General features: G+C 34.4%; 3 non-coding genes across 3 annotated transcripts; 2 read left to right on the top strand and 1 right to left on the bottom strand.

Annotated features, from left to right (window-relative positions):
* The first annotated feature begins 9,395 nt into the window (after positions 1–9,395).
* On the top strand, positions 9,396–9,468 carry TRNAR-UCG (transfer RNA arginine (anticodon UCG)). The gene has a single exon. It is a non-coding gene; the product is annotated as a tRNA-Arg (tRNA).
* Positions 9,469–13,693: 4,225 nt separating this feature from the next.
* Positions 13,694–13,812, bottom strand: LOC142987743 (5S ribosomal RNA). Its single transcript, XR_012960531.1, has one exon. It is a non-coding gene; the product is annotated as a 5S ribosomal RNA (ribosomal RNA).
* Positions 13,813–13,921: 109 nt separating this feature from the next.
* On the top strand, positions 13,922–14,040 carry LOC142987742 (5S ribosomal RNA). The gene has a single exon (XR_012960530.1). It is a non-coding gene; the product is annotated as a 5S ribosomal RNA (ribosomal RNA).
* The last annotated feature ends 3,854 nt before the right edge of the window (positions 14,041–17,894 follow it).

Here is a 17,894-nt window from a genome sequence, read left to right as displayed (position 1 = left end):
TCCTATTCTATAACATTCGTAGTAACCTAGCCTAGTTATTTTAGTATACAATGCGTATTGTAAGCTTCCACTGCTCCCACACAGTAGCGATTGTCACGAACAATACGAGTGTTTTGATTGTGCCGACATTAGTTCTATGTTATTTAGGTATATTATGTAATAATCTTAATGTATTATTAGGGATTCGGAGAATATTGTTTTTGGGTGTGAAAGCTGATTATATTTGTCAGTCTTTAGGTTATAGAAGTAACTAATAATGTATTATAGGTAGTGTTGTTTAGGCTCTGTTTGTGCCAATATACAAGGCGCGATATGTTATGTGTAATTTAAGTAATACGAGTATTTAACCATAATTTTTACGTACAATTTACATGATAGATTTAGTTTTTTTGACTCATTTCCAATGCGGACGGGTACATTTCAATAAGATTTTTAACTAAGTACCTATTACCCATTAAAAACATCGTTACATTATCTTTAGCCCAAAATATGTGTCTACAAAACACTACAAAAATCTTTGACATTTTAGCTTGACAAATTACACAAAACCTTCCCCAAAACAGACAGTATATTTAGCCCAAAACACGAACTCCACAATCCACACCAAAAATCTTTCACTCCAAACAAGACGCAGCTCAAAACAAAAACAATCAACTGCTAAGACTTCATCAAACAATTCAATTATAAACAACCAACTAAAACAATTGGGAGTTAATTAAAAATCGAAATCTCTCAACGTAAGGAGCCAATCTCCAGTGCGGTTTTAATTATTGGCCTATTGAACCTTCGGCCTGATGCTGACGCCGTTCAGTATACCACAATAAAACTTGGCTCTACTGAATTGGCCTTTTCAATATAATTGGTCCGCAGAAGTGGAACCAATCAAAGTTTGCTGGCGACAATACTACTACAGCCTAATTGGCTATTGGTCTGATTAAAAATATTATATCTGATGTTAGCTGCGTTTATTTACCGTTTGGATCAGGATTTTGGTTATTCCGGTTGCCAGACTGCCTGAAAGAAGTTTTCTGGTTATTACAATTGGCAAATATACTTTTGAAAATACATAATTATATCAAATGTTTGGTGAGTCATTGTTTTTGGGAAGATGTCAAATGTTCTCTTGCGTATGTGACAGGTTTTCATAAAGAAAGACATTTAATACACATAAATCCCCGAAAACGTTTGAAAAATGGATTAACACAAAAATATTTAAAACTGTATCAAAAATACGTATAAGAGAAAGTTTTATCCCTTTTATGATACGTTAGTTTTTGTTTATATCCATCCAAAGGTATAAGACGTCTTACTTTAAGCACCTACTATACATTTTTATGATATAAGTATAGTCTATGCCCAGTGTGTAGGTACATAGCAAAAAAATCTCAAAATCATGTCTTGTTTTTCAACAATCATCACGCCTCTAAAAATAATGATCACATGCAAATCTCCACACTCCTCAGGTGAAATTAAGACACAATTCCTCATCTCCTTAACTTTTTTTCGTCACCCAAAAACCTTTTTTACCCATTGATGCAAAGGAATGCTTCTTCGGCTCCCATGGAGTTTTTATGCAGCCGTAACTAAATGTCCTTGTGGGCTATGAGTCAGCGGTATTCTGGAGGTGGCTGTTTTTTGACGGTACTTGTTGAAATGGAACTGGAACTTAACGATTTGGGTTTATTTATTGGGTGTGTTTCACCTGTTTAGGGATGTTATTGCTGTGGATAGAAATGGTTGGAATTGAAGGGAATTCGAATTGGTTTCTTGATGAAGGTGTGGTTGTAGTGGGTTAGGAATAGAGGTGTAAAGGAAGGTTTTTAGGGATTGATTAAAGATACTTAGAAATGGAAACTGCTGTCGTAGGTCATGAATAATGTATTTTGATTCTTTATCATATATTTCCCTGGTTATAGATAAGTAACGGATAGATTTCCTAATAGGTAAAGTATGACAGAAAATGAATGATATCTAATATCCATTAAAATTTAATTATTAAACTAATGATATAATTTAGTATTGAATACATCGAAACTTACAAAACCTAAATATTTTTTTTATATAGAAGAATCCCATATCTAATTCTTTACTAAACAAGCGTGATTTTACAAGTTGTAACATCACGCTTTGTTATAACTTACAACCAAACATTCCAACACCCGCGAAACTTCCATAAACAATAATTTATGAATGAAATCCAAAAAAAACTGAAGTCCGAACCAGTATTTATGGTGTCAATATCTATGGTTTTTTATACCACTTCCTTTTCATTCATGCGAGGGTGGTTTTTATAGATAATAAAGGGCCCAGGTGTGAAGTTATAAAGTTGCACCCTGCACCCTTGCACCCTTACACCCTTGCACCCAATGATTAGCCAAACGGTTGGCCGTATAGCTGTTTGTCATAGCCTGTGTGCCGCCATGTTTTTTTATAACCTGTAACACCATTTGTAAATGATCGGTTTTTTAAGATTGATTATGGTGTGGGTGTTTTTTTAAGGTAGGATTATTTTGATTGGGTTATGTACCTAGTAGGTTTTATATGAATGGTTGAATTAAGGGTATTTAAGACTCAACTGTCGTCATTAAATATCGTCATTTGAAAAGTTTTACTCGTTAGTCCTTTTCAATAATTCGGCTCTACATGAAAATTATTTTGATATGTTAATGTTTATAACTGAATTCGTTTATTGAATACATATATTCAAAATCTAGTTTCGATTCTTTCTCAGTTTTGTAACTGAAATCGTATAGAAAACACGCAACGTGAATATATTATTATTCTTTTCATAATCGTGACCGTTTGCACCAATACTTTACTACTTCTTATTGTCTTTTCCTAAACCACATATCAAAAATTATGCATTATATAATAATCTTATAAGCACACTCAAATTAATAACAATCTAACATAACAGAATAGTAGGTATAAAAGACAATACACATAAGCTCGAACAGTCGAGACACTGCGCGACAATGGCGTCGCAATGAAAATTTTAATTTTAATTAATGGCAAGTGGCGTCGGCCCGATTATATTATTACTGGGAGCATTGTGCGGTAGACGGGAGATGCCCCCCTACTGTAGGGGGGATATGGGGGACGGGGCGAGGGACAGTCTTGGTACTTGTGACGAAGGTATATTGTTGTTACTGTTGATAATTTTGTTTGATGCAACGCAGGAAAAAAATTATGTTAAAGAAGAAGAAGATATAGCATTTAATTAATTTAAACTTATGTAGATTAACATTTTGAAGATGTTACGAACATTAGATTAAGACAATTTTGTATTTGTAAACCGTTAACCGAGAATATGAGTTTTTAGATCTTTAAAGGGTTATAAACTTCAAACGAGTATTTTAAATTGTATTGTTAGATATTTGAACGCAGCTTACAATAGCCGTGGCGCATTCCGCGCTGAAGCCTCAAGCAAATCAAATTACACATCCATTACCTATCATATTGTTTTTAAGATTTTTCTAAGATATAATAAAGTACGATATTCAATTAAAATCCGTACAGTCCTACATTTTCCTCCAACATGTGGCCACTAGCGCCCCCACCCGAGACGCGTTAGGCGTCGCATTGTTGAGCAAATCTGAGTGTTGCTTATACCGCGAGCTTTACTTAAATGAATACCGCTGATAACTGATATCTACCACTGTGATGTACGCACACACTGAGAACAATCTGCTGAAAGTGTTTTAATATTCGATTCAAAAAGAGACTAGTTTGATAGACTGATTTTCGTGTTAAAATACAATGCCTCTTAACTAACAAAGTTATTACGGCCACATAACAACAGAATGAAGCTTGGTTATGTGTGATAAAATTAATAAAAGGAATTAAATTTAGGTAAATGTATGACTTTTACAAGATATCGAGACTTGGGAACAAATTTATCAAAACAAAGATGATAAAAGATTTGATCTAATTGTGTTTTCTTTTTCTTACCACAATCTGAAATAATTATTTCCGAAATATCGTTCAAATCATTGTACGAAAACAATATTATAATTTATATATAAGGTATGCCCATCATTGGATTCCTGCCTACTTTTTGTGCGTCAACAGAAATTATATCTCACAGCCAAGCATTAGTTTTATGCTGACAGCTCACACTGACCTCCTATAATCTACACCAACCAACCAGACCATTGCCTTCTAGTCGTTCACTACCTCTTTACAATATTCTACGAGTCTCGAAAATTAAAACCTCAAGTCCTCAAACTTTCAAATCCCACTTCCTTGTGCCATCAGAATGAATAAATCAATAACACACAGGTGTAGTTGTCGCATTAGCATTGAACGTGTGACAATGGGCCCCGCCGCCCCGGCGTAGGGGCCCCGGTATAGGGCCCCGTGTTACATACGTATTATGAAACGGTCTAGCCGCGTGTGGTGATATTTGTATGAAGATTTTTGTAACTTAGCCTGTTTTTGTTCAATTGCAAGGTTTGAGTTCCCCACGCTGCTGGACAGGATGGGGAATGAAAATTATGCCTTATTTTCAAGCGTAAGGGTAAGGGTAATGAAAGCTACTTGCTAAGATCCTTACAATCTTATGTTGCTTCAACCATATTGTCATAAGTACCCGACGGTAGCCTTTAACCTTTTAACAGGAAGATATTGAAGACCTGTATACGTCTTTAGAGCGCCATCTCCGAAGATTGCGACTTACATTACACAGTAGATATATTTTTTACATAGATCTCTCTATATAATTGACCAAACTATCGACACATATTGTTCTCATCTTCATCTTTGAAATGTTTCTCTGCCTACAACTGCGTTTAAAACAGGCGTAATATTAGATTATGTATGCATTGTAGTAATTATAGTAGGTATATATTTTCGGATATTTTTCCAACAATATGAATAAAATGACATTTACTTAAAAGAGATCTTTAGAGGACTTCAAAACTCAACTTTAATACCTTAGAGACCTATTAATCAGTAAGTTATTATGAAGTTATCTACAAGATAGTGAGCGAGTCACAGTAAGTCTTGGCTCGTAGATCGTTGTATTATATCGGTGTGCACACTCGGGGGTGTGCAGGGCGCGCCGATCGATATCATTGTCTGCTGCCAGACACATATTGTTGTGTTATGTTGCCTTTTATTGCCTACATTTAAGTTCTACTGTTTTATATGTTTTGTGTTTCTATAGAATAGTTTCCAAGGATCAGAATTGACATTGTGTGAAAGCAATTAAAACATATCTACTATACTAATATTATAAAGCTGAAGAGTTTGTTGGTTTGTTTGAACGCGCTATTCTCATGAACTACTGGTTCGAAATGAAAATAAATATTTTTGTGTTGAATAGACCATTTATCGAGAAAGGCTTAAGGCTATATAACATCACGCTAAGGCCATTAGGAGCGGAGTAGCAACGAAAAATGTTTGAAAAACGGGCAAAATTATGACCATTCTCTCTTATGTGACGCAGGCGAAGTTGCGCGGGTCAGCTAGTACAACATATTAGACACTGTTTTGCGCTTTACCTACAACCAATTAGAAGAAATGATAGTTGTTGTATGTAAGGTAACAGTATAGAATTAAGAACACAAGTAGATAACTTTAAGAAGTTGATGGAGGTCTGTTTGCTACAACAGTAGTATTAATATTAATATAAACAAATTATAGATATGCCCAGGCTCTCAAGGAACAAATCGATTAAATTAAAAGGATATTACCATTTTCTGCAATTTTGTGTACTTATGTCAGTAATTAGTACTTATAGGGTGAGACGTGGTAACTTAACATGAATAAGATTGACACTATAATAATAATAGGAAGGTGAACAGATGTTGTTTGTTGAAATATTGTCTTTGAAATTAATTTACCTAATTAAGGAGCATATTAATCACTCACTAACGAACTACCTATAACCGTACTTAAAGACAAAGACGGTACAAGAAAAATGTTCTTCAAATCTTATAAGACATATAGGCATCTCAAGAAACAATACAAATCTATCATCTAACCTTTGTTCACCAATCAAAACCTTCAACATTTAGGTAAAAACGAAATTTCAGCACATAACCCCGCCCCCCGGAGCCAACCACGGCGAACAATGCCCCACACAATAGACACAAAGGGAATTTCTGACATCCCATTGTAGGGAACAATGCAAGCCACGCCCACAACAAAAGCGGTATTGTTTCATCTCAGACCCCAAGCTCCTGATTGGAGGAGATGCCTTATAACATATGACCACCCGCCGTCATAAGAATGTTTGGAAAAAAATTGGTCTACACACTTGACGTTGTACGATTGATTTTCAACTTTATAGCTTGAAATTGAAAGTCGAATTTCCTATGTGTGGATACAACAGATGCTTTTAATCGACCAGAACTTTGATCCGAATTAAATTGACAGCTTTCTATAAATAGTGTTTTTTAATGTATTGTTGTTTGTGTCAGACGAATTTGGACTTTATATTTATGAGTCTAAGGTATAATATTCTTTGTGTAGTTATGATAAAAGTTTTTTCGAACTACCGTCTACGCATCGATCGGTAGTCGGCCGAAAGATTTTAATGGCAGATACGAGGCAATTATAATTTATAACTTTTGAATTTATTTTAAGTAATAAAACATATGTATTGATATTATTAGATATCGTTAATTTGTAGCGGTTGCTTTCGGGATTCGAACCTCCACCCTAGTTCGTGTGGGTGTTTGACTATGATTGAAAAGGCCGCCCCTCAATGTTTTATAATGTTATTAATGACTTTGTGTTATTGACAAGTAGCCCAGTATTTATACTGACAAAGCTAAAATTCGGTTATGGGACACCTTTTAGATCGTAGCAAGTGGTTTCGTGGTGGCAAGAAAGCATGGTTATTATGTACTTATGTTTGTATAACTGTATCACCAAGCCTAAAATTAGAGGATTGAGTGATCCATACATTGATCTTTACTTGTGTTTGAGTAAAACTATCTCGCTATACCTACCTACTTACTTTATTATATACTTACAGTAACATGCTGATTCAAAAGGTTTTTTTACGTAACGTGTAAATCTACATGGAGCAGGCTATAAGAATACGAATATTTACGTACATAGTGCAATAACATAGCTCCCTGTACAAACACAAAAAACTACAAAGATATTAAATTATTAGTTGAAAGACCGACTCACAAAAATTTCATGTCTTGTTCTTCCTCTCTATAAACACAAATTAAGTAGATACACGAAAAACATTGTGTTGAAATTCGTCAACAATTATTAATAGTCGCAAAATAGTCAAACAAAATAACTAACAAGATAATCCAAAAATATCGAGCTAATCGCTACACTTTATACCAAATAAACGGTCGCACTCGAGAATGGCAAAATTGCCAAGTTGTCGTTAAGTCGAGGGCACAACCTAAGGGGCAAACACATTCGTCTGAGTGTTTCCCGGGAACAGCAAATTGGCACTCAAGACGGACTACCGTGCCAAGTCAATGGTAACCTAATGATTTTGGCTCCAAGTGTACACGGCTCGATGGGATAAGGTTTAGTTTTGGATTTACGTGATTGTAAAATAGTTCGGTGTGATTCGTTTTATTGATTTTCAAACATTTTGGAATTAGGCCCACATATAAAATGCAAGCCAACAGGTATTTTTAATGTTCTGATGATGTACAAATCTAATAAGATAGCCAATTACTTATTTATGTTTGCACATAGGTACTTACTCCTAACCCACAAACATAACAAAAATTACCATGCCTAAATAAATTGAGTTAAGTAATTGACTAATCCATAAGAAAAGCAGTGATTAACATTAACACATGTAATTCAATAATTATTGTAAGAGTTTGGTGTCCATAAAATTGAACATAGAAAGACCATCGCACACCTTTCTACGACTTCTGTAACACAATTAAAGAAGCTATTAGCGCCATCTGTTAAAGTAATATTGAAGCTTTTAGCGCCATCTGTGTTATGCTTTAAGAACTAGCTTCTTTGTGTACATACCTTATGTTGACGTCTTACATGGTTTCATAAAGTGTTAATAGATCTCGCTTTACCCAATAATTTATAAATCGGTGTCATCAAATTGATTGCTTTCCATTCGTTTCTCAAAAAACATCCCAAATGTTGATGAATAGGATGATTACTATTATTTAAATGATAGCTTTTTAATAAGCTTTAAAACATAATTAGTTTTCTACTGGACTAATAACTGTTAGGTACCTATACGAAAAAGTAACTTGAGCATATCGCATGACAAATAAGGTACTTTTTTGATAATTTTGCAAAAACACACATTTGTATTGAAAGCAGATGATAGACACGAATTATAAAATCGAAAGTATCTCGTGGTTTTTACCTAAAAAGACATAAAGAGCCTGATAATATTATTATAGCAATACATCTACACGCGTAATATTTTGTTCAACTTATATTTTTTGTAGGCTTATTTTCGAATTATCTTTGGGATTGCATCGAAATTACTTAATACTGCGGTTCCAAAGATAATTCATAGCATAACTTTCAAATCGGTACAAAACCTTATAATAAATCTTAGTAGGTAAATCCTGTGTTTTATTTATTTATTTACAAATTAGGTATGAGAAATGTTGACAGTTAGCAGCTATCCTTGCCTGACAAAGTAAATATATAATAATGACATAGTAGCTATAACCATTGGTACATAATGTTTAATTACAAATATATATAGTTCCGAAGTTCACACTCATAAATAATTGTAATGTTAAACACAGTACAAATAATTGTAGTGATCTAATTGAAGTTGGTAAATAGCTAAAGATAAGAATAACTTACTACCTAGGCTTTGGCCTTTTGGCTTTCTTACTAAGCCATGGGTACAAAATAAGTATGTATAAATACTTACTTACCTTTACTTATTTTCTTACCAGCAAAATTTGCCATAGCACATTATTAAAATATTTGATTGCCTTTTAATCTCGTCGAAATCCATTCAATGGTTCTTACTGGTTGCTGTAAAGATTAAAAAATATTAGCTTTCGTTTTTTAATAGTTATTAGGTTTAAATTTCTTTAAATAATACGCTGTAAGTATGTATTCAAAAAAACATAATCTCAAATGACGATATGTAATAGAAATAGCGGTAGAGCAATATAGTCGTCAAGCTAACACTTCATTTGCAATCATATAATTACAGTTTTTACTAATAAACTAACATTAAAAAACAATTAAATTGGACAAAACATACGAACCGTACAAATTACTACCTCAATAAACAAAAATGTGTTACGCGTAGTACAAAAAATACTTAAAGATTGTACAAGTACTGCCGATACCATAAATATGACGTAATTTTTATTTATTTCATGATATTTTCATCAAATTTCGTACAAGTAAGACCGATCGATAAAACTTGGAACATGTACGGTAAATTTGTCCTCTTTCGCAACGACCGTGTGGCCTAATGGATAAGGCGTCGGACTTCGGATCCGAAGATTGCAGGTTCGAGTCCTGTCACGGTCGGTATAGCCCCCATTTTTAGCTTTTGCATTCATACGGTATTTTGTTGGTAATATGAAGTTAGAATATTCAACTCCGAATCATGTATTTTTTTTTAATTAAAAAAAGCTTTTTGTATATTTTGATTACAGTTTAAATAACATAGCATAGCTGGAAGTAAATAATATTATTAAATTATTTGTTTTTGTAAAAAGTATTTTGTTAAAATTGACACCAACATTTTTAACTATAATTACTATAATCAAAATACAACTCGTTCATAATTTATTTGATTTAATCATTAGAAATTGAGATAACTATCAATTTAAGGCTATGTAGTAAGTCTCTGAGAATAAACTTAATCAAGTAAATTTTATTCTACTTTATTATCAGCTACAAACTCAAGGTTTTTAGAATTTGAAATATTATATTATTGGATGTACTATAAAATTTTGTATATTTTTACAGTGCCATCTACTGGAATTGCTAAACACTGCCAACTATTTGGAAAAGAGAGAATTACGAAAATATCTGAACTTGTCAATAGATGTCGCTCGCTGTCGTTGTTACCTAATAAGTTTCAGTAAATGCTACTAGATGGCAGTATTACAAACTATGTAAAAAAAAATATCTTGTTCTAAATTGTACAGATTTAAAAATAGCTCCGGTTGACTTTTATAATTTATTTTTATGTGAATAAAAAAATCTGTGAATAATTAAGTATAACGAAGTATAAATCCCTTCTTCCACTACTTGGTCTTTTTTGCGAAATATGCGTGTTATGTAATATACCTACCTATTAAAGCATTTACAGTTACTGTTAGGAGCAATTAACGTTTTCATTAATTAACACAAAAAGTATGACAAAGTTTAGTAACCATGTAATAAATTTTATTACTGCGAGTTTTTAATTGAATAAAATAATATCAAATAGGTTACATTCACTCTCAAGTTACGAGTAAATTTTTATAATAGTAAAATCGTATTATAGCAAAATGTAGCCATAAAATGCACTTAACATTAAAATCTTTGTTACAAAAGTAGTGTTATTCATCTGGCCGGATGTCCCGTGGCCGGTCAAAGACCACGGCTCATATCCGGCCTTTATATCCGTGCTCTGATCACACGGTAATGTCACTTGAATGCATTTACCTTTTGTATTGCGATATTTTATTTTGAGTTAGAATCTAGAGGCTGTATTTTAGAATAGTAAAGATACTAGATGACTAACCCGGTTTTTCCAATATGAATAAGTAGCTAAGAAGTCATTTTAACGGTTGTTTTAGTACATTTGCCATCACTTTGTCTATGATATAGGTAATTTAGAAGAAATCTTAAACTAATGCGAAGGGTTTTAAGGAAAGACCCCTTTCACATTTTTAATTATTGTTAATATATCAGTGACTTATTTTGTAATATGAGTTGGCGATATTTGTGTAGGCGAATTTAAAAAAAGAAAGAAATAAGAATGGGTAAAAGGTTTTCCATCTGGTGCTAGCGATAGCCATGGTGATGATCGAGTTAAGGTTGATCTCTTTACATAGGTGAACCGTGTTAGGGAATATTATTTAGTACTAGCTGACCCGCGCAACTTCGCTTGCGTCACATAAGAGAGAATGGGTCAGAATTTTCCACGTTTTTGTAACACTTTTTACTGTTACTCTGCTCCTATTGGTCTTAGCGTGATGATATAATATATGCTCTTTTTTCACGAAACATATTCTCAAAAGTATTTATATCTCTTAATATAACGAAATCGCGCTAAGGAATATCCGCCATTAAAACAGTTGCCATGACAACGGAATTTTGTTAATTCAGTGTCATTATAATATTGAATATTTGCGACTTCGTTCGCCACCTGAATTTTCCCGGGAAATGCGTCATTTTCCCGGTGTAAAAAGTAGCCTATGTCCTTTCTCGGGTATCAAAATATCTCCATACCAAATTTCATGCAAATTGGTTCAGTAGTTTAGGCGTGATTGAGTAGCAGACAGACAGACAGACAGACAGACAAACAGACAGACAGACAGACAGAGTTACTTTCGGATTTATAATATTAGTATGGATAGCCGTGGGTGTCGCTACTTAGTTTCTTAGCAACATTTCACCAGCCGCGCTGCTATGACTTTTTTTTTAATTTTCCTGAATAAAGCCTGTCCATAATCTTGTGCAAGTATTTTTTTAACTGCTATTTTTAGCCGAATGTTTCTGATGCGTACCTACTTGGCCCTAAAACCTGTCTAAATAAGACGATTATATTCTGTAGGTATTTTATTATCTTTAGCTATTGACATTAAATCTACTAATGATGCGGTATGATGTTACTACTTGCTACAAATTTGGGATTCGGGAATTGAAGAAAAGTCCTACCTCCTTACATCTCTTGCATGCGCTTGGCGCCACAGGGAAAATAAATAAGTAAAAAAATGTAACTATTTTTCTGCTAAACACATACACCAAGAATAATCCTAACATAACTAACTAAAGTACGCAGTACACCAACATCTTCCCAACTGCCCTTCCTACTCTATGTCCAAAGGTAATTTTTCTCACATCAACGCCTGAGTAATGGGCCGATTAGGAAATTGATGGGGAACTTCGCAAAAGGTTTATTGGTTAAGATAACAGGCTTTGCTTGTATATTGGCAAGATTTTTTTGAAGGCTCTTTGAGACTTTTATAGGTCAGTTTTTGTGTAAAACTAGGTTAAGTTTGTGTAAATGTCGATTCTCTATTTTATAAATAGTAGTGTTACAACCAAGTGTTGTAGAATTTGCCAAAAAAGTTTATTAGCGACAAAGGTGAAATAACTCGGATGAAATATCCATTAGCTAAAATTAGATAAATGTTTATCGCAATGATGATAGGAAATCTTTCTAAATAATCATATTTATCTACTACTTAATTGGTATTTTTTACCAGCAAGTACGTACATTAAATCAAATATATGCTAAAACGTAAACCTAAAATCTGAATTACAAAACCACAAAGGCCGAAATCGAAAATCTATAAGTTTCAAACCGAAATTAGGAGCGATACTTTTGCCCTATAAAAATGAAGGTCCCGCCTTTATTCCTTTCGCTTCAGACTTGAGCCTTTTATAATAAACTGAAGAAATAAAGAATACATAATAGTATCTATACTTATAATATATTATTATGTTAAAACTAAACATATTTTTCTGTGTGTTTGTACGCGCTAAACTCGGAAAATAAGTAGGTACTGGTTGGTATTCAACTTTGACACTAGGTTGACCACTAACCATACGATAAGAAGAAGAAGGTTGGTATTCAAATTACACATTTATGGATAACGGGATAAGGGATATATACAGCATGTATCTTTTTGTATAAACAATTCTTATAATAGTAGATACCTTTTAATAAACTTTACTTAGGTGTGATACTAAAGCCGCTCATAGATAGCCAATATATTTCGCAATAATATTGCACAATAAACTTAAACGACACCTTGTAAGGAAATTGATAAAAATAATGCACAGTATAAACCCAAAACGGCTAGAAATATAGGACAAAATGCCATACATACTGTGCAATAGTCTTGATAAAGTCCTGATCTTCTAGAAGCGATCATACATCTCGCAAACCCTCGGTTAATTCAATAGCCATTTTCTACATGAGTTTAAACGCTATTGAATAGATAAACTACCGGTAAATGTACTCAGATCCCGGGGGTAAGTCTTACAGGAGCGAATCACCATGAGCGCGAGACAAGTCGTGAAACAGAGTTAGTTTTGTAAAAAGTACCTACAATCTTTAGATATTATTTATACAAAAAGGTATGGACGTAAAAATATTTCGCGCCATTTGTAAACAAACTACGGTCGTGGTAGTTTTTCTTAGGGCATAAAGTGTAGTTGCGGTACTTTGAGTGTTGTGTAAGTGCGGTCTGTTTGAGCTATGAAGGACTATGAGCCAATAATACCTTCAGGTACCTTACCTGTACCTACCTATAGTACGAAATATATTTACTTAGTTATATTTATAGTTATCATTGTAATCTTTCTTTCCTTTTGGATAAGAAAGAAGATCATTGTAATGGTAGATGAATACGAAATCAACAACATTTATAAAAAAAACAGAATTCGCCAAATTCTATTAATTTCGCAAGCAATGTAGCTTTCTGAAGCAACTCTCGCTATGTTCAAAGGTATTGCACAATATTCTTTTAGGCCTAGAGGCGGCTTTACCAAAGTGTTAATGGAATGAAAAATATACATTCATGCAAAAAGCCAACGTCACGCGGTATTCCCAGGCGGTCACCCATCCAAGTACTAACCGCGCCCGATGTTGCTTAACTTCGGTGATCGGACGAGAACCGGTGTATTCAACATGGTATGGACGTTGGCGATAGCGGAGCTGCAATTTCTATTCAGAATATTCTGTAAGATATTTTTAATTCCTGAGATTATTTTTAACTTTGGCAAGCTACAGTGCGAGTGTTTTATCATCACTATTGCCAACGTCCATACCATGTTGAATACACCGGTTCTCGTCCGATCACCGAAGTTAAGCAACATCGGGCGCGGTTAGTACTTGGATGGGTGACCGCCTGGGAATACCGCGTGACGTTGGCTTTTTGCATTTTGCTAATCTCTCATTCACTCAATAACTGAGATTTGCATTCGTTCGAAATTTTCACATATTATGACTTTCTTCTACTTTTTCACTATAAAAATATAATAAAATAAATATTTAAGAGAGCTTCCATACAACAAACGTGATTCTTTTGCCGTTTTTATAAATAATGGTACGGAATCTTTCATGCCCGAGTCCAAATCCCACTTGACCGGTTTATTTTTAACTGATATCTCACTGTAATCACATAAACTTAACTTAAAAACAGCACTTCAGTATTACATATAATATAAAAAGCTTATATACCTAGTACGGCGCGCTCGGCCGCCGAGCGAGCAGGCCGGATATGAGAGCCTTTTGACCGGGCGCCGCACGGATCACCGACTTTACATGGTAAATAAGATAGCTAAGATTATTCTTATCCGGTTTAAAATATCATATTGCATGAAAGGATATGTTTAAATAAATTTTATGTAATCACAGGTTTGAATAGAAAACTTAAAGTGACTGTAGAGTACGTGGTCGAAGATTCGATTGCCGGGTCGAGCAAAGTACTATTGGTCTTTTATAATTCATAATAGATACCAGCTGACAGAGCAAACGTTGTTTTGCCATATAAATAAAAAAAAATTGTGTCACTCAGGGGTATGAAAAACAGATGTTGGCCGATTCTCAGACCTACTCAATATGCTCACAAAATTTCATGAGGATCGGTCAAGCCGTTTCCGAAGAGTACGGTAACTAACATCGTGACATAGAAATTTTATATAGGTACATATTATAAGATATTTCATAATAACTAGTAGCGCGGAGTGTGGTAAGATGCCCAGTAAAGAGCAATGGGCTCGTCTCCTATTACATGGGACTGGCATTAGCAATGTGGAAACATGGGTGTATTTCATCCACCTTCGGGTATAACAGGCGTAATGTATCTATTTATGTATTTTAAACCCCCGGCGCAAAAAGAGGGTTGTTATAAGTTGGACGTGTCTGTCTGTGTGTCTGTCTGTCTGTGGCATCATAACTCTCGAATGGATGCAGTGATTTCAATTTAGTTTTTTTTAAGTAGTCATCAACAGGCGGAAGTAATCACCCAAATCAATGCATTCAGTAACTATGGTATAAATTACTTGATAATCAAAATTATCAGTATAGGTACTAGTCGTAGCGCAGATTGGCTTCAACCCATTTCTGCTCAGATTTATAGTTAATAAAACGAAGATGGTTTGAAAGTGAATTAATTTGTTGAATTTTCCAATTAAACTTGGATCTGAATAACTTTCAATAGTTAGTGGTTCAATTACAAAAGTGCAATGGTTTTTAAACTAGTTGGTAATGCGGTTTTGTTTCAAACAGTCTTATTTTTAAGAATTTAGTATAAATCCATATTATTCTATAATTAATTTTAAAAACTTAGGGCGCGTTCCCACTATATCGTAACGATGAATTTATCGTTGGACGACCATAAGATAGACAGTCGATAAGTTCATGTTGAAATGATTCAAATAGTTCACAGACACTGATAATCGTACTCATATATATCTGCAATCCGCGTTTATAAATAGGTAAGTAAATGTTTGTTTGTTTGTCGTATGGTTAGTGGTCAACCTAGTGTCAAAGTTGTTCATGCCGCCCGAGAGGCCTTTGACGTGGCTTAACGACTGTTATCTTAGTAGACAACAACCCGGACCGACCTTTAACGTGCCCTCCGAAGCACGGAGACGCCCAGTTCAAATACCACTATGCGGTCACCCATCCATGGAATGACCGCGCCATTGGTTGCTTAACTCACAGATCGTTTACCGACCGGTGAGCACAACTGGCTATGGGCGCCTCGGTAAGTAAATGTATATAATATTATAATTATATCACTCCAATAGTCCAACAGTTATTCAGTTCTCAATGATCTTCAGTTCACGGTTCAAATATTAGATGATATTCACATGATTGCGGTGATGCCGATCAAGCTGGCTTATATTTATTACTAGGTAGGTACTTCAGTTATTTCAGTGGTTTACAGATCGGTGGATATAGGGAGTACTGAAATAGATTTTCTTTTCTAGACTATGTTATTACTATTTATCTATATTAGGATATAATTCAGACGTGTTTAGTATTTATGTAACTATGCATCAATTGCTAAAAGCTAGGCAAGCTAGCAAAGCCTTAGGAGAAAACCTGCTTTTGTTTGTACCTACCTACATAAAAATATCACCTTACGTTTAGCCATGATAGTTTAAAAATAAAATTACATATACATAAAATCACGCCTTTGAGGTTTCCTCATAGGGCTAGGCAGAGGCCAAAGGCCCAGTTTTGAAATTGGAAAACATAATAAAGTTAACTGCCAGATTACAACTGCAAATTAATTTTAAAGTTTCCAAAACAATGTCAAACACCTATTTACATATAGGTACTTATCTATTCAAACCCACCTCATGATCACAATAATCACAACAAAATTCCAACCAGACCCTAAATACGTATTTAGTTTCCGCGACTCCTCAGGATTACGATTGACACAATTTATAACCACTAGATCATCAGCCATTAACCAAGCCTTCCATCCGTACCCATAGATCCCATATACAACATGCCTTCACTTTAGAAAACAACGGTTCACCATAAAAGATTTACATTATCAGAAAGCATAATTTTATTCATAAGCCAGCCCTGTAACCTCTCACTGGGGGCCGCTGCTACACATTATAATAGAAATTTCGGCGATACATGACCTCCTACCATGGTGGTACTAGGGGTTTGCGGTACGATCGAGTTGTTGTATGTTTTTGATGAAGATTGGACCACCTGAAGTCGAAAGATGATTAGAGTTTTGGTCTTGAAATTGATGTAATTAACGATTTTAAAACTCTCGCAACTTGTACACACGTAATAAATTAATCAAACGAGCTTTAAGCGCGAATGAAAAGTAAAGTTAGAATACCATATTTGTTTACCCGACGCCGCGACGTTTCGATCGAATTACATCAACCCGTAAATGTGGAATGGATGTAGTTCTTGATTGGTGACAAAATTAACTTTCGATTAGTACATTATTTGAAGATCTACATGGTGTTGGCATTTATTTATAAACATTTTATCTCGGGGACAGTAAAACACCTTATGCTTTGTCTGATGTTTGTTCACCAATGTCAGTTGAAGACTAGACTACATTTAAACAGTTCCTGAACTCGGGACAATATTGACTGATAACTGTAATTTATAAAGAATAACGATGATTTAGTATTTATTGATTATAAAGTGCACTTTAACTGCGAGTCGTGTTTCGATTTCGTTTCCTTTTAGAATACAAAAGAATGGGTTTTATTCCAGTTCGTATGTTCTTAGTAGTTCATTTCCCAGATCGTCCCCCACGGGCCGCGGTACGTAACCACGATTATGATTTTATGTCTCTGTATCCGTTTATTACTCGAATGTGCCGCCATTTGCGCTCCAAGCGACTTACACGATTCACTTTATTGACTAAGATGGGAACGTACTCGTATTGGTAGGAGTTAGTTATTGTGAGTGCATAATTGAAGTTGTAAGGTGCTTGCATGTGTAAGGAAGCTATTTGTATCGATGTTTGAAAAAATTGTATTGTTTTTAATGAAAATCATCGTACATGGGAATGACAAAATATCAATACAACAAAACACCAAAATATTCATCATCTTTCTTACATATGTGTTTAGGTTAACGGTGTCTAGATCTAATAGCTTTTCGCCGTTAAGGTGATTTGGAAATAGAGGGGGAGGCGACAAAAGCGGGACACTTAATCAGGCGAAGGAATTTTTTTAAGTACGTGTAAATACATCAGATATTTGTTTTGAATGTTATCAAACGTTTAATT

Source organism: Anticarsia gemmatalis, chromosome 3 (assembly GCF_050436995.1).
Source record: "Anticarsia gemmatalis isolate Benzon Research Colony breed Stoneville strain chromosome 3, ilAntGemm2 primary, whole genome shotgun sequence".
Classification (NCBI taxonomy): Eukaryota; Metazoa; Arthropoda; class Insecta; order Lepidoptera; family Erebidae; genus Anticarsia; species Anticarsia gemmatalis.
Note: the sequence above shows the minus strand (reverse complement) of the source record. Positions and strands in the feature narration are given on the sequence as shown.